Source organism: Lissotriton helveticus, chromosome 3_1 (genome assembly GCF_964261635.1).
Source record: "Lissotriton helveticus chromosome 3_1, aLisHel1.1, whole genome shotgun sequence".
NCBI classification, from domain to species: Eukaryota; Metazoa; Chordata; class Amphibia; order Caudata; family Salamandridae; genus Lissotriton; species Lissotriton helveticus.
This window is the reverse complement of record NC_136061.1, coordinates 774,410,485-774,434,214: the sequence shown is the minus strand read 5'-3', so window position 1 is coordinate 774,434,214 and position 23,730 is coordinate 774,410,485.

Genomic DNA, 23,730 nt, shown 5'->3' with positions numbered 1-23,730 from the left:
ATGTCTGTCCATTAAAATTGGGTGGGTGGTCATGTAGCCATTTCTCAGACGACAGAGAAGTTTGGCCATGGTAGAGATGGAGTATTATTTGTCATGGACAAACTGAAGATCCACCCGCATATAGATTGGTTGGATGAGTCACTATGTTGTGTTGGCGGGGAGGGAGCTCGCTTCCCACTAACATATAAACCAAGCCTTAAGTCTTTAAATGGCTTATTTTAAAAATTCTGGGGTTGGCAAACTGCACAGTTCATCTAATACAAAAAGTAAATACAATGTTTAACACATTATAAAACATTATATTTACAGAAACAACTTTTAAAAAAGTAAATATTTTCTATAAAAATTAAAATCAAATATACCTTACATTTTTGTAGCTAAAGTCCATGATCTCAGTGTAATGCAGAAAAAGATACAACCACAAATTAGATAAAAACAAATCACAAGAAAATGACAACATTTAATCAATAAAAAATCCAATGTGAATGATATTAATCTATGGGAATCTTCGAAAATCCCAAAAATGTTATAAAATAGTGATAAATGCTCATTGAACACCAAACAACTGATGGAAATAAAAAAATATTTTGGCTAGCATATAACTAGGCCTAGGCAGAGTTTGCGGAGTTCCGCATAATGGAACTCTGAGAAGTGACCAAAAAACTCTGCCACGCTACACAGAGTTCCACAAGCACAAGGAAAAAGCTTGCGTGCTCCATGGAGCGCATAATGCGGAATACTCTGCAAACTCCGTGAATGGAGCAGAGTTCACAGCTTGGACCTAAATATAATGAAAAACCTTTTAATAATCACATAATATCCACCCAGACAAGATAAAACACTCCATCGGCATAACAAATCAAATAAAAATATCAGTAAAAACACATACATCTAATACATGTTAAATAAACATTCTACTAAAACATGCATATTACATTATGGACTACCACACTAGGCTAACCAAATTTAAAGCTACAACATCTGAACAGCCAGGAAATATTACCCTATAGCAACTATACCAACAGCAGCTTCCACTAGAGGGCACTAGGCCACTGGCCACCTCGATTTTCAATTTATGTGGATGGTAACTCCCAATAGCAATTCCCATACACAAGTTAAAAAAAATAATTAAATAAGGGCTTCACACCAGTTCCAGGTGCTGCCCCTAGTGCCAGGCTGCATCTCTTACTTGCTGTGATGAAAGTCAGGCAAACAGATGCTTTTGAGAAGGACACATGGTCAAATGAGCATGTTTCCCCGTACCATTTTCTATTTTTTTTTAAATAAATCCCTAAGCTCGCTAGGGCTTGCTTTGTCCTACACCTGTTCTGCAATTTTTGGGAGTCTGAAGAGACCTACCATTCATGATGCGCAGCAGCATCATATTTCAAGCAGACCTGTGCATCTAAGGAATAAGTCTTGAATTCCGAGGACTGCTTGTCAATCACTTTCTCAGGCTGCAAGCAACATCCTTTCCAAACTCATCTCTTGTGAAGTGTTGGGAAAGGGAGTTGCTTGCAGCCTGTGTAAGGGATTGTGGGCATGTGACTGAAGCTCACATTCATGAGACTCAGTTAAAAACATACAAGTGAACACTTTTAAATATGTGACTTCAAGATGCATACATCAAGAACTGACATGTTTAAAAGTGTTCTGCTCTCTTGTATGCTTTTGGCATATGTCAATGTTTCACTTTAGTACGTCAGTTTATATCACTATTTTGAGAGTCATTTATTAAAACTGTTAATACATGTCTCTCAATATGGTGATATAAACTGATGTACTAAAGTAAAATGCTCCCACATGTTAGAAGCATACAAGAGAGGTGCCCCACCACTTTCAAATTCCACCAGCCACCGCAGAACCAGACTAACTATTTTAATCACCCCTCAACTATTAAATCCCCAATTATTCTTACCTGATTTGGAGTGCAGGAACGGGGAACAGTGACAACGTGGAAGCTCTAACGACCCAAAATCAGGTAGCTAGACTACAAAATGAAGATAGTGATATAAAAACTAGCAGCTAAATTAACATGAAAGGATTAACACTTGATAGAAAACAATAGAGAATATTAAAACGCTGTTTACATTTATTTTACTCTGCAGAAAAGGTTATAAAATGTACAGTTAAAATTAACTAAACTGTACAAGTGAAAATATTGAAAATATATTGAAAAGTACTTGAACAAGTGTTGGATGTTTATCAAAAATATTGTATCAAAATATAATAAAAATCGTAAAATATGTGAAAAGTGAAAACAAAAGCACACACATTGTTAAAACAACAAAAAATATGAACATGTAACAACTTTTAAATAAATGTAAAAATTGTTTTTAAAACAATGAATGTATATAAAAAAGTAATAAAAGTACATACAAAATAGCGTACAAAATAAATAATATTGGACTACCACACTAGGCTAACCAAATTTAAAGCTACAACATATGAACAGCCAGAAAAGGTTATAAAATGTACAGTTAAAATTAACTAAACTGTACAAGTGAAAATATTGAAAATATATTGAAAAGTACTTGAACAAGTGTTGGATGTTTATCAAAAATATTGTATCAAAATATAATAAAAATCGTAAAATATGTGAAAAGTGAAAACAAAAGCACACACATTGTTAAAACAACAAAAAATATGAACATGTAACAACTTTTAAATAAATGTAAAAATTGTTTTTAAAACAATGAATGTATATAAAAAAGTAATAAAAGTACATACAAAATAGCGTACAAAATAAATAATATGAACAAATTATAAAATATGTAATACTATGAGTAAATAAAAATGCTTCTATTGTAAATATAATACTGATGTTAACAAACCAAACAATTTAAAAAAACACACTAACACATTTATTATTCCCACTCCAATCTAAACACCTTGCAGAAAGGGGAGCACTCTGAGGGGGCTAGATTTGCTATTCCTACTCCAATCTAAGTGACATTGGGAAAAGTGTTTGAATTTGAGGGGGTTACATTTACTATTCCCACTCCAATCTAAGCTTAATTGAGGAAAGGGCTAAACTTTGAGGGGCATAGATGTACTACTCCCACTGTAATCTGTGCTACAGGATAAAGGTTAAAGCTTTGTTTTTTGAAGGTGTTACATATACTACTCCAACTCCAATTTAAAAAGGTTACAGTTTAATTTAAACTACATTGGAGAAAGCGTTGGACTTCAGGGGGGTAGATTTACTATTCCCACTCCATTCCGAGGTACACTGAGGAAAGCATTGCTCTTTGAGGGGATAGATTTGTTATTCCGACTACAATCGAAGCTACCTTGAGGAAAGCACTGGACTTTAAGAGGCTTACATTTAATATCCCTACTACTGAATCTAATTTATATTGGGCAAAGCTTTTAACTTTGTGGGGATTACATTATTATTCCTGCTTCAATCTAATCTGTTGGGGAAAAGTGTTGGGCTTTGGGAGGGTAGATTTACAATGTCCACTCTAGTCTAAGCTACTCTGGGGAAAGCACTGAACTTTAAAGGGGACATATTTACTATTCCTACTTTAATCTAACATACATTTAAGAAAGCATTGGATTTTGAAGGGAAAAGAAAAAAAAATACTCGGAAATGTATATATATCCTGCATTCCACATTAAAACAAAAATACATTCGCACATTTAAAAACACAAAGAAATAAAATGATGTACAGAAAAAATTTGCATGAATTTGTAGCAAAAATACAAATTTCAAATATGTAAATTTCAAATATGTAATTCATATAGTATAAAAAAAAATCTTTATATTACTACCCATCCAATGTCCCTAGAAAAACAACATCCCATTCTAAAAATTTAGAAAAATACATTGTTAAATATAACACTGAAAAACAACATTTTTACCTGCATTATTCTAAACAATATTTTGAAAAGCAGTGTCTCAGCAACATACTCTGGAAGAGACACGAACTGCTATGACTGATACTGTTTGAAAAGACATGCCCCTAATATTTCTGCATTGGCTTCCTGCGTATTTAGACTTTGCATTGACCGTGTGCTACTTCCTGTCCTACTTTCCTTCCTTCATATTAAGAGTTCCCTTGGTTCCTTTTCCTCCATGCTTTGTACATTTCTCTTGTCAGCTCTTATTTTGATTAATATTTTCCATGATCCATTGATGTTATCCTTGGGTGGGGTTCCTTTTGACTCACTTCAATCACTTTTACTTGTGTTAGCCTCCTATTGCTCTCCAGAGAGATTTATCATGATTTCTCTAAAGATGCTGCTGGAAATTCAGATATCAGAAGCAAAGCATTCAGGATCTCTGGATAAGATAAGATAACTCACTTGCAGAAGCAATTCACCAACTCATTTCAACTCAATTGGTATCAGTGATAACTATTTCCTAACCCATTGGGACATCCTGTGCAAGCCAGGCTGATATACTGGCGAGCAGTGGCCCTTAATAGGGCAGATAGGCTCCTAAGACTACATCTGTTTGCAGCCAACTGAACCAGGGCTGCAAAAAGTAGAGTGTGAATCCAGCTGCTATTCACAGTCCTTAACAGCACCATTGAATTCTAAGGACCCGATTCCGATACCGTCCAGAAAGCCCTCCGTACGGCTCGGATCCAGAGGGCTTTCCAGACACAACGAGCTCCAGGTGACTAAGCGAGCGAGTACGATGCATCGGTAAGCATACGGACTCAATTCGCCCGGACTTCCATTGAACTCTATAGGAGCCTGCGTACAGACGCATACACAGGCTCCCAGAGGGAAAAAGGGGTGGGTGGGGAAAAGCGTACACCCTGTGGCGGACATCCCATGGTGACCACCCCACTGTGCATGCTTGGATGGGGGGACCCATGGGCAACCCCCATGACAGATTCAGAGGGCCCCGGGTGAAGGGGGACCTGGTACGGCCCCCCAAAGTACACTTCTACAACTGTTTTGTCTCGCTGAGACGGAGGCAAAGCAGCTGTCTGGATCGTGCATCGTACTCGCTCGGTCGGAATCTGGCTCCATTGCGTGGCACATTTCATCTACTTATGTGTCGTATGGACAGGTTCTGGTCCAAGAAATTATTTGGTCGGTGCGTACGTGAACTTCACATTGTGCTTGGTTGTTCGGACCTCTGTACGAATCGGTCGTAAACAAAGGCTCAGATTTGGATCCGGTAAAGTCAAATCCGATTCGGAGGCCTTCCGAACAACATCTAAATTGGGCCCTAAGTGTTTGAAATTCTAACCTTTCAGTTTATAGAAAATGCCCTCCTCGTTAAAGGATGCTCGGAAGAGCACATTTTTCCCTCTTCCCAAACCATAATGTGCAGAGGGGGCTTGAGCTTACATGACACCATGCATTGGTGAGGAATCTGCTGTAGTGGGAAAACATGTGTTATCCCTTAGGATAAGCCTTAAAATCAATGGAAGCCAAGAGGGAAAGGATGGAAAGGCGAAATGGGATTGCGGCTGTACTTATTTGCTTCTCTGTTTATAGCATCCATTATCATTTTTACACTCATCATTGTTGCACAAAAAATTTACACCATCTTCTTAGACCATCCAAAATTTCAGATGCACTAATGATTTTTCTCTCTGCACTTGGTCAGATGTTCTTGACGTTATTTTATAAGGTATCCATGTAATCTTTGCAATCATTTGCAATATTTACAATCTTTGGAAACATGCCTAGTTATTGTACTCAATTTAAATGGAAGACCTGCAGGCATCATTTCTCTGTGCAGCAATTTCACTCCAAAAAATGATGCAATTCTCACACCTACCAGTACCTGGGCAAAGTGGTGCATAACCTCCACTTGTCTTAAGACTACTGGGTCAGAAGACAAATTCAAGGTCTACTCTTCCTTAGGGAACACTAATCTTTGATCAAAGGATTACTTAAATGTGCAGTTTGGAGAAGCCCTTGTGTTTTGGATCCCCCAAAGCCCACCCCAAAAAAGGAGACACACAGTGAGGCAATGATGAAACAGCTGTAGATGTCCATGCACTTTCAGCGTTATACACAAAAAAATCTTAGTGTCGATTATGAGGGAGCTCCTACAGGTCTTGATATCAGATAAGGTGCAGTTGTCTTTTTCTTGTTCTAGGTTATGCCAAAGTCATCCTCATCATCATCATCTTCTTTATTTGGTCATGTGTAATACCATAAAAGCGCTATCAAATTACATACAAAATATTACAATCATGCAACGATTAGTTTAACCACCAAAAATAATAATCACATCAAAATATAAAAAACAATCATTGAAAATAGTTCCTAGTCAATTTACAAAGTTTCATAAAAGTTCAGTTAATACCAATTAGGTATGTACTGCACAATAGGGGAGTAAATCCATTCCAATTAAAAGTTTATAACACATATTTCATTCATATTTTCAGAGCATGCACAATAAAATTAAGTCATATCGAGGGAGACTCAAGATGCTGTAGAAAGAGCAGACCCTCTTAATGTGTGATAAAAGATCCACCATTTAGAATGGGGTGGAAAACCCGTTTTCTAAAAGAGGAAAACCATGTGCAAATTACCATGAAGTTTTTTGTTGACTGACAAGACACCCCATTGCATGAACAATACGGTAATGAGGCAAATCAAGTGCCTACGATGGGAAAGGCCCTTAGGTGATGCATCATATTAACTCTTAACTGTGTGAGGTAAAATCTTAATTCAGGCGCCTTTACTCAGAGTAGGTATGGCTCCATGCCATAAGTAGTTGAAGCAGCATGTACGATTGAACCGTAACCATATCAAGTGCTTTAATTATGCTGGCATTCTCTTCACTGTAAAAACCTTTTTCTGGACCCGCTCCTTAGTATAACAGCTGATATTGCTGTACTTTCAAAGATGCTGCTCCGTCCCAAGTCTCTAAAGATGTTTTTAACATATTTGAGCCATGGGATGGCTACATGTTACTTTGTTTCAAACAGTCCTCCACAATACTACGTGTAAATCTCAATTCAGGTGTGGACCAAATTTTGATCCATAGCAGGATAGGGACCAAGCCTATCACATCTTCCAAAGAAACCTACGCACAATTCATAATTTGATATAAGGCTCGGTGTCGTTTTTGAGATTCAGAGTATTCTATTTAAAAATGTATTCTCCACAGCCTGTAGGGTCCTCCAGCCATATACTCCCACACACAAGCCCTGTATATGCCATCTAAGAGACATTTACTTAGTAGAGCATAAGTATGGCTTTAGAGGGATTATGTCCTAGTTTCTTAGAGAACCTGTAAATAGATTCACATAATGCATCCATCAACTTGGACCTAAGCTTATTAGTCCTTCCCAATTCATGCTAGCATGAAACAAAATACCCAAATAGCTGAAATTCAGTGTGTTCATATTAGGAGTCTCCTTGATAAAAAAAAGTTGTTAAAACAGGTATGGTTTGGGCCTCTAGTAACAACATAAGATTTTTTATGATTGACCTTCAGATTCAGTCCCTGCATAACTTTGTTAAAACCACCTAAAAGTCTCTGTAATCTATTTGCAGTATGTGCTATTAAAACTGCAGTATCTGTGTCTAAAGTACAGGGATCGAGCGGGAGCCATTTTTGTGGAAGTCAGATGTACAGGAGGTTAGACAGGTATCTAAGGCATTAATATAGACTAAAAATAAAAAGGGAGCCAATATGTAACTTGAATAGGGGGACGTGTGGTCACCAAGCTGAGTATATTGTACACTCATACGTGTATCTAGGTGGAGACTACTTAAAATGTCCAGTAGGGGAGGGTCAACCCTGGCTAGCCCCATGATATTCCACAATTTGTCTCTACCCACTACGCCAAAGACACAGGAGAGGTACCTAAAAGCCATATGTATGGCTCCTCCTCCTATTGTTGAAATATTTATTTACCCAAAATCAGCAACAACTTTAGAGAATGCTCTGTGGTGCCCAAACATAGGGAAACCTACATTGGACTTCTGAAAAGATGGATTTTTCTTCTTCCCAGGCTTCCAATTTGCCAAAATCAGCCTACCGAATGTTTTGATTGAATAATCTAACAACAAAATAGGCCAATCCCCCCCTGTCTTGATAGAGCCTTTGTTAATCGATTCTGTAACAAACATTTGTGATCAGATGAGTCTAAAAATCAAGGTTGTGTTTAAAAATCCCAGCTGGGACCCCATCTGATCCTGGAGCTTTCCTCATCACAGAGCTCAAAATGGCTTTGAGCAGTTCAACAATTGTGATGTCCTGACTAAATCCTAAAAGAGCCGAAAGCGATGTAGGGGGGATCAACTAGCAATAGAACCTTTGTTTCCCAATTTACCAGATACAAATGTTTGGTAAATTGTATGCTACAGAAAAAGGGCCTGATTACTAAAGGCCCACCACACTTGTGGCAGAGGCCCCGCAGTCGTGGTGGAGTCTCCGCATTAAGGCAGATACTCCGCAATGAGAATTTTCATTGCAGAGATGTGTCCCTGAGTGTGGAGATTCCCCCATGAGTGTGGGGCCTACGCCACAAGTGTGGAGACCCTTTGTGAATCAGGCCCATTGTTTTGTTTTTTCACGATTCAAAACTTTCCAAACCTGAGTTCAGCTCTATTGTGATTTCTAGTGTTAGGTTAGCCTTATCTGATGGTTCTTTGTTGCTTTCTCTCTTTCCTGTATATTTTCTGTTTTAGCATTCAAGTTCATAAATCAAAGGATCGCCATGAAGATGTCATCATCAGCAATAATGGGTCATGGAATTCAGAGCAGAAAAACAACTAGCATGCTTACTGTTTTCTGTAATATTGGTAATTCAGAATCAAGCATATTGCAAATTTGTTTCCCTCTTAAGATGTATCTTAAGACCTGGCTACTTACAATCCAAAATCAAGCTTCTACGACATCATTACATCAGGCATCTCAATACCAATTTGGGTGAGAACTGGAGGCTCCACCCAAATTAGTCATAAAAGTCATTTCAAACCTGGAAAAAGTTTTTGGGACAAAATAACTTAAAAATATGCAAATTTCCATGTCTTACTCATTATCTTACAAGGACTGCATAGGGAATTATAGTGGCAAAAATTGTGGATTTAAAAGGCTGCTGATTGTTGACAAAGTGCCATTTGGATGTCACTCTATTGGGGCGTTTAAAGGAATATCCCAGGCCCTGGCCCTGGCCTTTCTAGCATTTTCCATGTTGAGACTATGTAGCCTGAACCACTTACCCTTATTGATGGATGCCACTAGCTCTCAGCAAAACGTAGCCATTGAAAAATGGTGGCAATCACCAGTCGTCCTTCATACTTGTTTACTGCTTCACACTGCAGTGTAGTTTATTACACTCAACATGTGCACAGTATTTTGTAAGTTGCAATATTTTAAGTTGCTTCAAGGTGATAGCATCTTTAATGTGAACGTTTTGCTTTGTGAAAGTCCAAAGTAAACCTTCTTTGCACCATTCTCCTTTTAGATTGTCTATAGTCACAATGTATATGTCCATTGTGCCCAAGGAAGAGAGGCAGGGCATCCTTTTATGTTCCTTGATTATTTCAAAATACCATTTCCTCTTGTAGACCCTACTGCTAACAGTAAAATTGATTCTTGTATTCCTCAATATTTAGTATGAGATGACTCTTTAATATTTAGTGAAAATGAACGTTGCATTCATTCAAAAATTCGAAAAGGGTTGGAAATATGTTACAATTAAATAATACATGTTTTATTTTTAGATATTTCTCATAACATTAAATTATATGTATTTATTCTTTTAACTATTTAAATACCTTAATTCAACATTATTTCCTATAGGGTTTAACTTTAAGTCCCTACTGCCATTATTTTCTGTACAAGGGTGTTGCAGTACCAGTTGTTTGCCATTCTCCGACCAGGAGTAATTTACTACTGTTTTATTTCCCTTTTTGGATGTACTAACTTTAGAAGGTCAGTTTATAAATAACAATGAGCTTATTCTTTTGTGCGTCTGTAAATGCCCCTTCCTAAACGCCTTTCCAATATTCCGTAAGCCCCTCATACTCTGCCCTTAGCCCCTCTCATATATTAGCAAGTATACCTTTTTTCCACTCACTCACCCTCTCACTCACTCTCCCTGATCCTTCCGCATTTACTACCAAGTAGTAAACCTACAGTATTTGGACAAAATATTGAGCAAAAAAATATCGAGATACAGAAATATCAAGTTTATAATATTGGAATCCACAAATATTGCAAAGCAGGAATATCATTGACAAGAATATATATTTTTTAAGGTAAGTAATATCAATGACAAAAAGATCTATGTTGTTAATATCATTTACAAAAATATCTATGTTGTCAATATCTATATATATAAAATATCTATGTTAATATCTTTGACAAAATTTTTTTTATTAGTGTTGTTTTAAAATAATTATGTATTTAGTATGTTTTATTGTTATGGTGTAAATTGCTTGTATAATGGTACATGTTTACTCTCCCCTGAGGCGGAAAGCCGGGGGTTCTTCTCTGTCCCTTTTTGCTAGAAGAGCGCTGACATTGCGGTAACTTTTAAAAGTGTGTAAATATTTTACTGGTTACTATTTTAATTACCTGTGCACATTAGCCCTCTCGCGTGCAAGATTTACTTTGCACCGAGGCGTGCTTCTCAGACCCCCTCATCCCGGTGTGGCCGATTGCGGGCTGACGACGCGGGACAGGGGCGCCATCTTGGAGGGAGAAAGGGTTGGCGGTCCAGTGGCAGGACGCCTCCCGCCCTCCCGGATACTTAAGTAGCTGTGTCCTTTGCTCAGTGTACATGTTTACTCTTTCCTGAGGCGGAAAGCCGGGGGTTCTACTCTGTCCCTTTTTGCTAGAAGAGCGCTGACATTGCGGTAACTTTTAAGAGTGTGTAAATATTTTACTGGTTACTATTTTAATTACCTGTGCACATTAGCCCTCTCGCGTGCAAGATTTACTTTGCACCGAGGCGTGCTTCTCAGACCCCCTCATCCCGGCGTGGCCGATTGCGGGCTGATGACGCGGGACAGGGGCGCCATCTTGGAGGGAGAAAGGGTTGGCGGTCCAGTGGCAGGACGCCTCCCGCCCTCCCGTATACTTAAGGAGCTGTGTCCTTTCTCAGTGTACATGTTTACTCTCCCCTGAGGCGGAAAGCCGGGGGTTCTACTCTGTCCCTTTTTGCTAGAAGAGCGCTGACATTGCGGTAACTTTTAAAAGTGTGTAAATATTTTACTGGTTACTATTTTAATTACCTGTGCACATTAGCCCTCTCGCGTGCAAGATTTACTTTGCACCGAGGCGTGCTTCTCAGACCCCCTCATCCCGGCGTGGCCGATTGCGGGCTGACGACGCGGGACAGGGGCGCCATCTTGGAGGGAGAAAGGGTTGGCGGTCCAGTGGCAGGACGCCTCCCGCCCTCCCGGATACTTAAGGAGCTGTGTCCTTTCTCAGTGTACATGTTTACTCTCCCCTGAGGCGGAAAGCCGGGGGTTCTACTCTGTCCCTTTTTGCTAGAAGAGCGCTGACATTGCTGTAACTTTTAAAAGTGTGTAAATATTTTACTGGTTACTATTTTAATTACCTGTGCACATTAGCCCTCTCGCGTGCAAGATTTACTTTGCACCGAGGCGTGCTTCTCAGACCCCCTCATCCCGGCGTGGCCGATTGCGGGCTGACGACGCGGGACAGGCGCGCCATCTTGGAGGGAGAAAGGGTTGGCGGTCCAGTGGCAGGATGCCTCCCACCCTCCTCGGCAGGGTATAAATTAATGGGGTCATTCCGTCCGCGCAGCGGGCGGGCGCAGCGGGCGCGCCAGCGGCGCGCCAGCGGCGCGCCAAAGGCAAGCCCGTCTGCGCCCGTCCGCGCCGGACACGGGCCTAGGGCCACCCCCCCTGGCTCTCCCAAATTCACCCGCCTCCCACCCTATACACACTCTATGCTAACCGATCTATGTCCTCAACTAGAAGAAGGATGTACCAGGTATAGTCTGGACTCCGTATCTTCTACTACAATTTTAAAATGCAAACACTGTCTAGCGGCTATCCCTCTCCTAAATAAACCGGTGGGAAGCGACAATAAAAATCATACAACACAAAAACCCACTATTGCTCTTGTTAATGTTCGTTCCCTGGCCAAACATAGGCAAGAAATTGCTGATTTAATACTAGATAGGAATATAGACATAATGTTCCTAACAGAGACCTGGATGGATAAAATATCGGAGCCAGATCTTGTGATAGCGATTCCAAAAGGATTTAAAGCCTGTAGACAGGATAGAACAGGCAAAAGAGGAGGTGGAATAGCTATAATAGCCCGGGACACTTTTAAAATGCGTATCACCGCAATACCTACTAAGACATGTGAGGCGTTCCAGTTTCATATTTATCTGTCTCCCACCTATAATTTTAGAGGCATTCTATTATATAGAAGACCAGAGGCTCGGTTGGGATTTCTTACTGAAATTGCCACCATCTTAGAATCCCTTGCCACCGAGAAGTCAATAACACTGTTAGGAGACTACAACTTCCATCTAGACTGTACTGGAGATAAAGACACCATGGCTCTTCAGTCAGAAATGAAGGTTTGTGGCCTTTCACAGTTGGTGAAGGGACCCACCCATAATGCAGGGCATACCTTAGACGGTATATTTACTAATCTACAACACCTTCTAGTAACTGACGTCCTCCCTTTGACTTGGACAGACCACTACCTGATACTATGTACTATAAATATCAGGGAGGTATCAGTTCCTAAACCTTTTCCCTTGAGACAGGAATCTTTCAAGGTATGGAAAGACATTAATATTCCTAATCTCAGATTATCACTTGATAATTCTAAACCCACTTTGTCTACTGAGCCAGAGACAGCTACAAAGCAATACCAAGACTGGCTGGTCCAAGCTACCAGTAAACTAGTTCCAGTTAAGCGTATGTCCAAGAACAGAAATTCTCCTTCAGCACCCTGGTATACAGAGGAACTCAGAACACATAAACAGCTTTGTAGAAATAAAGAAAGGCATTGGAGGATAAATTATGATGAGGAAAGCAAAGATAAGTACAAGAAGCTTTTAACTCAGAATAAACTTCTGATCATGGAAGCCAAAAAAAAATATTATAGGGAGCAAATTGAGAGTTCTAATAACTCAAATAAAAGGCTCTTTGATATAACCAAACAACTTGCAGGAGGAGTCCCTGACCTGAATCCCCAAGTGTCACAAAGTTTCTGTGACTCAATAGCCTCCTACTTTTTTACTAAAGTAAATGACATCTACTCATCATTTGCCGCCTCTGATAAACAAAATAATGATGATATAAGTATACCACATACGGATAAAACCTTCTCGCAGTTTGTGGAAATTTCAGAAAATCAAACTCAGGATATCATCAGTTCCATTAAGTCCGGCTCAGCACTGGACCCTTGCCCCTTGAAAACTTTACGCCCATTAATGGACACGTTAATCCCTGTTATAACCCAAATCTGCAACTTAATGTTCTGCACTGGAATTTTCCCCACTTCACAAAAAAAAACCTTACTGAAGCCACTTCTGAAAAAATCTGGCCTAGATAAAATGGAGTTAAAAAACTACAGGCCCATAGCTAACCTCCCATTCCTAGCCAAAGTGGTAGAAAAGGCCACGAACATTCAACTTGCGGAATTCATCTAACAAAACCATCTGCTCGATGAAACACAATTTGGATTCCGCAAGTTTCATGGAACGGAAACGGCGCTTATTAAAGCGGCGGACGATATCCGACTAATCCGAGATCAAGGGGGTTCAGCACTACTGGTGCTTCTAGACCTATCGGCCGCTTTCGACACGGTCGACCACAAGATTTTGGTCGACCGTGTCGAGGGGATGGGCCTGCGGGGCCTAGCCAAGAACCTATTGGCATCGTTTCTGGCAGATAGGTCCCAGGCAGTTGCCTAGGGACAATTTGAGTCAACGGAGTTGTCCTTGTCATGTGGGGTACCTCAAGGTTCATCCCTTAGTCCGACAGTATTTAATATCTATGTGTCGGACCTCGCTAAAACCATCAAAGCGCACGGGATGAACCTTACCTCATATGCGGACGACACCCAGTTGATTCTGACCATCAGAAATGACGGGGAAACAGTAGCGGAGAGTTTTAAAGCAGGAATGCTGGCTATCGGACGATGGATGTCAGAAAGCCGCTTAAAACTGAACTCCGAAAAAACCGAGGTGGTAACTTTTGGTCACCTTAGCCCCAGCTGGTCTTCGGCATGGTGGCCGCCATCCTTTGGAGCCTTGCCTAAACCAACCCCGAAGGTGAGAAACCTAGGTGTCATCTTCGATGATAACCTGAATTTTGTGGCTCATGCCAACCAGACGACTTCGGCGGCATTCTATAAATTACGCCTGGTAAAAAAGATCTTGCCATTTCTTCCCAAATCAGTAGGCAGGACATTAGTAAGCGCTCTTGTCCTGTCTGCATTGGACTACTGTAATGGCTTGTTCGCCAATGCCCAAATCAGGGTCATCAAGAAAATGCAGCTAGTACAGAACGCTGCAGCCAGACTTCTCACGGGTGTCCCCAGATTTGAACCAATAACTGACACCTTGAGAGATCTCCACTGGCTTCCAGTAAGGAATAGAATCAAGTTCAAGACCTTGTGTATTGTGTATAAATCCTTGCACCAACAAGCCCCACAATTTTTGAGAGATCACCTCACGCCATATCAGCCTCCTCGGCCACTCCGCTCTGCTAAGATGAACGATCTCGTAGTGCCACGGACCAGATTAGTTAACTGGGGAGATAGACGTTTCCTGGTGGCTGCTCCAAAACTATGGAACACACTTCCCCAATCCATCAGAGCTAGCCCAAATCTCCCGTCATTCAGAAAACAGCTGAAAACATGGTTGTTTAATCTTTAAAGAGCTTGAAGCCAAAGTTAGGAGAGTCAACTAGAGTACAGCGCCGAGGCGCCTGCGGGCAATTGTTCGCGCTTTATTAAATGTTAAAAATAAATAATTATGGGTAATATTTTTGAATATAAATTGTACAGTTTAAGTTGTTTTTAAATTTCATTTCAATTAGATAATGTCAGTTTTAGTGTGGTAGAGGGTTGTGGGGTTTCTAGGGTACAGGATGGGAAGTAATTTATTTATAGTTAATTATTTAAATTGTGTCAATAATTAATTTTTTTAAGTTAGGTATTAGGTGCGGGTTGTGAGGTTTGTAGAGGTAAAGGGTAGGATGCAAATTCATGACAATTAATGAATAATCATTTGTAATTGATATTACTCATTTAATTGATAATTAATTATGTAAATTGTGTCATTAATTACATTTATTTTTTGCTGCAGGTTGTGGGGCGTTGTATGGGTAAAGGGTGGGAAGGTAATTAATTATAATTCATCAATAAGTAATGGTATTTAATAATAATTAATTAATTGATAATTAATTATGTAAATTATGTAATTAAGTGTGAGTTGTTTGGTCTTAGGGGTAAAGTGTGGGAAGTTACTTAAATATAATTAATTAATTATGAATTGTATAATTGATCATTAATTATGTAAATTGTGTAATTAAGAACATTTCTTAGTTATAGGTGCGGGTTGTTTGGTTTGTAGGAGTAAAGGATGGGAAGTTAATTATATATAATTAATTAATAATTAGTTGATCATTATTAATTGTTTAATTGATAATCATGATGATTGTGTCATTATTATAATTTTAAAGATATATTGTGGGTGTGGGTTGTTGGTTTTTAAGGGCACAGGGTGGGAAGTTAATTAAGACATAATGTATTGATACTTAATTTGTTATTAATTATTTAATTGATAATGATGTAAATTGTTAAATTATCATAATGGTTGAGTTATAATGTATTATTTTAGGTGTGTGTTGTTTAGTTTGTATAGGTATAGGGTGGGTTATTTAAGTAATATTATATTTAAAATTATTTATTCATTGATTAAAAATAGTGTTCTTTATTATGTTCTATGTTAATTGTGTTATATTTTTAAATTTCAATTACATTTTATTTGTTGGTTGTTATGATTGTGGTAATATAGTGTAGTATTTTAATTACATTAATATTATTCATGATAATTGATCATAATTATTAAACATCATAATACTTATGTAATTTGTTCACATTTATTTACATTTTTAAATCTAACTATTTATATTTTTTGTTATGAACAGAGTTACTAAATATGTTATTTGTGTAAAGTGAACTACTCTCTCTCTCTACTGTTGCACGGATTGGAGTGGGAATAGTAAATCTTACCCCTCCTTACTCCAACTCTTTCCCTACTGTTGCACCGACTGAAGTAGGAATGGTAAATTTTAACCGCCTGAGTCCAATGCTTTCCCTACTGTTGCACAGATTGGAGTGGGAATAGTAAATGTTAGCGCCACCTGAGTCCAATGCTTTCCCTACTGTTGCACAGACTGGAGTGGGAATAGTACATTTTACCTCTCCTGAGTCCAACACTTTCCATACTGTTGCCCAGACTTAAGGTGGGAACAGTAAATATTACCCTTCCTGATTCCAACGCTTTCCCTATTGTTGTACAGACTGGAGTGGAAATACTAAATTTCACCCCTCATGAGTCTAACTCTTTCTCTTCTGTTGTATACATTGGAGTGGGAATAGTATATTTATTATTTAGATAATTTTTCTATATTTCCTTAATATATATTATTATTAGGTGTATTTAATTTTATATTTTTTATATATATGAATGTATGCATTTTTAACAATATTTTTAGGAAAGCAAATTGTTTACTTTTTATGTGCAATTAAACTGGAAATATTATACATCTGCAGTTTATTTGCTGTATTATTTATTTTGTAGGTGTATGTGTATGTAAATATATATATATAATATATATATATATATATATATATATATATATGTATATATATATATATATATATATATATATTACCTACTGGCGGTCGCCAGTAGGTATATATAGTTAGGATTTTTTCCCTATGGGATTTTTGAAAATTCTATGTCTAATAACTTTGGCGTTTGTGGACGGAATTGGCTGAAATTTTCAGGAAAATGGAACATTTTGTTTCTGAGCAGCCCCTGAAAATTTGGGGGGGGGTTCGTCAAGGGGGGGCCGAGAAAAAAGGGGGGTCCCAAAACGTGTTTTTCCAATGTTAATTTCCATAGGGCGGTTGGCCTCACTTTTAGCCCGAACGGCTGAATGGATTTGCACGAAACTTGGCAAAATTGTAGGGACTGTTAGCCCGATGTGCCTTTGCTAGGTCTCAATATATGTGCTCCAGTGGATTTTGAGAAATTAACGTTCAAAAAAAGATATATATCTGTAAGCGCGCTCCGGGCAGCGCTCCGGTTCGCGTACCTGACGCGTAACGGAACTTCGCGTAGCGAAGCTGATTGGCTCTCCGGTGTCTGTCAACATTCTAAACAGTCCGGAGCGGCCGCCATCTTGTCTCACGGTAGGATCGAGAGACAAGAGGAGGCCAAAACAAAGGGGGAAATGACCATAAGGGGGCATAGTAGATCCTCCCTGACCCCCTAGGTTTGATGTGGAGGCTTTAAAAGGGCCCCGCAGGGCAAAAAAAAAAAATATATATTTTTTTTTTGCGTGGGGAGCGCCCGGTTCGCGAACCGGGAAGTGTTCTGGGGAGCGTACTATAAGGAAAAAAGAATGATAGTCTTTTCAAATACTGTATGTTAATTGATTGTTGGTTTTGTTGATTATTTTTTAATTTCTTTATTTTTTAAGCAATTATTTATTATTGTGATTGTGTTTCAAAATTTAATAAACTTTCTAACATTTCACTGTCTGAAATGTCATTATTTTCATTGAACATAGTTTGTAATCTCTGAGGGTGTAAAATGTCCTCATTTTGAAGGAGGTCATCTACTGCTTGCACACATTGCAGTAGTTCTTGGTCCCAAGTTTCATCCATAAATTCTATATAATTTGGATCAATTATTTCTTGGCTGCTCTCTTGCAGGACAATTTGAAATGAAACTTTGTGTTCGCCTTCCATTTTGCCTGAAATTTGGATAAAAAAAATATATATTAGTAGAGATAGGACACTGTTGGGATTAATTTTAGATAGGCAGTTTTTATCAGTGAATTTATCTTTGGGCAGTGTATAGTATCAGAGTGGAAGTAGGAATATAAAAAAGTGTATGTGATTTAACGTAAGTAATTTCATAATTATACAAGAGAAACCTAACTCCATCCATAACTATAACAGAGAAGTCTATCTAAATCTATAACTACTACAGAGGGATAGTATATAACTATCAGAAAAAGTTTACCATATTAACTTATAGTGCACAATATACTTCAGTTTTAAAAATAACAACTTACCTTTACAAAGAAGTTGAAGTGATTAGTGAAAATCCAATTGAAATGTACAACAAGAAGTAGTAGTCAAAATGGCTGTGTTTCCTTCTCTTCCTTTATATATATTCAGGTATATAACCAATCAAATGTCAGGTAATAAAAATAGAAAATGAAAGTAACATTTTCATTGGTTGTCAATTCCAACACTTCAGATGTGTTTTGAGAAGTAATTTACCTCACGGTATTTAGAGAGGTCTACAGGCTAAATGGCTAAATGGGATTTCAATCAAATTTGTGAAAATGATAGGGATTGGTATGTAGTATGAGCTAATCTATATTTGGTGAGAGTGTCTCCAGTCGTTTTTCTGTAAATTACTTTCCCACCTTTTTTGATGGTGCGCTTCCCAGAGAGCGACCCGATACGCGAACTGGTGAGCGCCCCGGTACGCGAACCTGAAGCGTTACGGGAGTCCACCATTTTGTGTTTCGGTCGACTTAAGATACAAGATGGAGGGCAAATAATGTTCAGAATGGGTAGAAGGGGGCATGGTAGACTTATCTTGACCCCCTAGGTTTTCTGAGGGTGGCTGAGGAGGCTTATATGTGCGAAAAAAAACATTTTTTTTAAAAATTTCGCGAGGTTAGCTTCCGGTTCGCGTAACGGGTAGCGCCCCGGGGAGCGTACTTTGTTGAAAATTAGTGAAAAAAGTTAGAGAAAAATAATAATTGTGAGTGATCAGATGTAGGGTAGCTCTGAGAAGAGCTTTTGGGTTTATGGTACATTTATATAAGTAGGTACCAATGCACAGTCTTAAATTCAGAATGAAAATTCTGTTGTCCTCATCTGAGAAGTGAACTCCATCTCCTCTGTAGATATCTTGCATGTAGTAACGCAAGTTATTGTTGTACATGGAGCCCATTCCATGGTCTCTCATGTAAGCTGAAACATATTTGTTTACATGCTTCCTTGACTTCTCAATTTGTGGACAAAATTGGTTTGACCACCTCCATTTCTGTCTTTGGCATATATTTGAATATACCAAGGCAGTTTGAGGAAAAAGTGCCATCAATTGCTCAAAGGTGTCCTTTAAAAGCATTTCCAGACCTACCCCAGTCAAAGTGCCCAAATCATTACCTCCACAGTGCACAATTAACAGGTCAGGTTTTGGCAAATGCATAAAGGTTTTCACCAATGGTATCAATTGGTGACATTTTAATCCTCTGTGGCCAAACCACTTAATTTCCACATCTTGTAAATTGAGGTTAGGTAAATTTCTGTTCTCAGCATACCTCTGAGCCCAATAGATGTAACTATGTCCAACAATCCAGACAGAAAGCATGGTGAGAGAAGGTTCTGCTGCAGTCAGATGAAGTGTGGCAATGAAATGGCAGTTGAAAAAATAAGAGTTTAAAATGAAAAAAACTGTGGAGTTTCTGTGTTAATGAAGCAGTAACAGTGATTGGTGGATTTTGATTGCTGAAAACAGAAAGTTAGGGTGCATGGATGAGTTCTTTGAAAGATGTATTTTGAGTGGTCAAGAAAAAATCATTAAATGAAAGATTGCACTGGATATGCAGGTGCACTGAGAGTTCAGAGTTCAATTGAAACATTGTTGTGTGAACTTGCAAACACCAGAGGTCTTCCAAGAGGTGGTTGCTATGCAAAAAAGGCAAAGAGGGCAGAGTGGGGAAGGGTTTTGATTTGAAAAAAGTGAGGGAAGAGTTTTGATTGGGTGACATGACAGATATGTGTGAAGAATTACAGCATTTCTGGGCTTTTGATAGCTGCAGACTCTGGAGTGCATCCCTTTTGCTCTGCTGAAGACACATTGGTGTGTTTCTGAGACTGTTTTGAAACTCATAAAGTATTTGCTAAGGTGAGAAAAGATTTATTTAATTTAGATAGAGAATAGTGTGCTTTAAGGAGAAAATTATGAAGAAAGTTGTGTTTTTCAAATGTTGCTTTGTCTCAAGTGTTTTACAAATAGATTTTGTTTCTTTGAGAAATTGTAATTGGAGAAAATGTGAAGTATTAGTACTGACAGGGTGTTTTTTTGCATAGGAGCTGTGGAGTGTTTTCAAATTATGACTTGAAAATCGTTTTTGAGGAAAAGGAATGGTTTTAAAATTTATGACAAGGACATAATGGTGTATGCTTCTTTATAAGGCATTTGAGTGTCGCTGATGTTATTTTTCCCATTTTAATGTAAGACTTTTCCCTGTGGAGCAAATTGCTTGTAAATATGCTCCCACCTGTGCATGGCAAATTTAGATTTTGAATGTTTGCGTTACATAGCCATGTTAAAAGTGACCCAAACATGCTGCAAAGGCAATCAAAAAACGCTTTCATGTGTCTTAAGGACATTTTAAGTCATTTCCCCGTGTGCAGTGTTTTCAAATTATGACTTGAAAATCGTTTTTGGGGAAAAGGAATGGTTTTAAAATTTATGACAAGGACATAATGGTGTATGCTTCTTTATAAGGCATTTCAGTGTCTCTGATGTTATTTTTCCCATATTAAATTAAAAGACCTTTCCCCGTGGAGCAAATTCCTTGTAAATATGCTCTCACCTGTGCATGGTAAATTTAGATTTTGATTGTTTGAGTTACATAGCCATGTTAAAAGTGACCCAAAAAAGTTGCAAAGGCTTGAAAAAAACACTTTCATGTGTCTTAAGGACATTTTAAGTCATTTCCCCGTGGGCAGTGTTTTCAAATTATGACTTGAAAATCGTTTTTGAGGTAAAGGAATGTTTTTAAAATTTATGTGTGCCATATGCCCCCAAATTTCTTTTTCAGGGGTGCAGCAGGGTGTTCTTGAGACACCCCTGCACCCTTGGAAAAATTCCTAATTTGCGATGAGCTAATTGCTAATCGCAAATTGCACCTTCATTCCTATGGGCCTCCTGGCCCATGGAAATGAATGGGTAATTTGCAATTAGCAATTTGGTCTTCGCAAATTAGGAATGGTAAAGAATCGCTATTTATTCCTTAATATTCGCTATTTAGGAAATGCAAAATAGTTTGATGATACATATGGCGGTTCATCTCTAACAAGATAAGAAGCTTAGGGATAGATTTATGATGACTGGCGCAATGAGGTGGACATCACTTACTTCATTGGTAGGCCTTTACATGTATTATCTCCTCTGTATTCTTCAGCAAGCGTAACTTTGATCTGCAACCCTGAGTAGGCCTCACCTTAAACAACCCTCTGGATAGGCCACACCTTATCGTCATCCTGAATTAATCATTTAAAATGCTAGGGACAGATTTATGATAGGTGTATGCCTCTTTTGCGCCACTGTGCGTCACTTTTGTGATGCAGCGGCGGTGCAAAAGATTTGCTATGAGGCGACAAAATTACAAATTGATGCATTTAGGCAGATGTGTCATGTTGTAAAAAAAACGTGCCACATGAAACCGATGCAGCAGTGATGCAAAAGATGCACCATGTTGCAAGACAGGCCTCACTTGGGGCCATATGTATCAAGCTAATTAGCATTCGCAAAGGCCGAAATTCTGCGAATTTTGGCCTTTGCGAATGCTAATTAGACAAATGGTATGTATCAAACAAGTTTGATGCAAAATAAGGAATAGCAAAATTTGCTATTCCTTATTTTGCGATTGCACTTAAGGATTTGCAAATTTTGCGATTCCTTAAATGCAATGTATCAAACAAAAAATATGCAAAAAATGCCATTAAGGATTTGCAAATTACCACCAACTTCTAGTTGGTGGTAATTTGCAAATTCTTTTCAAAAAGCTTTTTTTCCAAAAAACAAAAGGTGCCATATGACGCCCATACATGCCCTTAGGGCATGTATGTGCGCCATATGCCCCCAAATTTCTTTTTCAGGGGTGCAGCAGGGTGTTCTTGAGACACCCCTGCACCCTTGGAAAAATTCCTAATTTGCGATGAGCTAATTGCTAATCGCAAATTGCACCTTCATTCCTATGGGCCTCCTGGCCCATGGAAATGAATGGGTAATTTGCAATTAGCAATTTGCTCATCGCAAATTAGGAATGGTAAAGAATCGCTATTTATTCCTTAAAATTCGCTATTTAGGAAATGCAAAATAGTTTGATGATACATATGGCGGTTCATCTCTAACAAGATAAGAAGCTTAGGGATAGATTTATGATGACTGGCGCAATGAGGTGGACATCACTTACTTCATTGGTAGGCCTTTACATGTATTATCTCCTCTGTATTCTTCAACAAGCGTAACTTTGATCTGCAACCCTGAGTAGTCCTCACCTTAAACAAACCTCTGGATAGGCCACACCTTATCGTCATCCTGAATTAATCATTTAAAATGCTAGGGACAGATTTATGATAGGTGTATGCCTCTTTTGCGCCACTGTGCGTCACTTTTGTGATGCAGCGGCGGTGCAAAAGATTTGCTATGAGGCGACAAAATTACAAATTGATGCATTTAGGCAGATGTGTCATGCTGTAAAAAAACCGTGCCACATGAAACCGATGCAGCAGGGATGCAAAAGATGCACCATGTTGCAAGACAGGCCTCACTTGGGGCCATATGTATCAAGCTAATTAGCATTCGCAAAGGCCGAAATTCTGCGAATTTTGGCCTTTGCGAATGCTAATTAGACAAATGGTATGTATCAAACAAGTTTGATGCAAAATAAGGAATAGCAAAATTTGCTATTCCTTATTTTGCGATTGCACTCAAGGATTTGCAAATTTTGCGATTCCTTAAATGCAATGTATCAAACAAAAAATATGCAAAAAATGCCATTAAGGATTTGCAAATTACCACCAACTTCTAGTTGGTGGTAATTTGCAAATTCTTTTCAAAAAGCTTTTTTTCCAAAAAACAAAAGGTGCCATATGACGCCCATACATGCCCTTAGGGCATGTATGTGCGCCATATGCCCCCAAATTTCTTTTTCAAGGGTGCAGCAGGGTGTTCTTGAGACACCCCTGCACCCTTGGAAAAATTCCTAATTTGCGATGAGCTAATTGCTAATCGCAAATTGCACCTTCATTCCTATGGGCCTCCTGGCCCATGGAAATGAATGGGTAATTTGCAATTAGCAATTTGCTCATCGCAAATTAGGAATGGTAAAGAATCGCTATTTATTCCTTAAAATTCGCTATTTAGGAAATGCAAAATAGTTTGATGATACATATGGCGGTTCATCTCTAACAAGATAAGAAGCTTAGGGATAGATTTATGATGACTGGCGCATCACCAGGGATGTGCCAGTCATCTTGCGCCGCTGTTCCGCCACCCATGGTGTGCTGCATTTACAATGCGGCGCACCATGGGGCAAAAACGGCACAGATGCGTGACGCATCTGTGCCGTAAAGGTGGCGCATTGCTGGAGTTGTATCGCAAGTGCGATGCAGCTCCAGCAAGGCTCAGGGGTGCCCCATCTCCACAATGCTGCGTCAAGACCTATGCCTGCTTCAAGCAGGCGCAGGGTTTTGACGCAGCTTTGTCCTATCTGATTGTAAATGCGGCACACCAT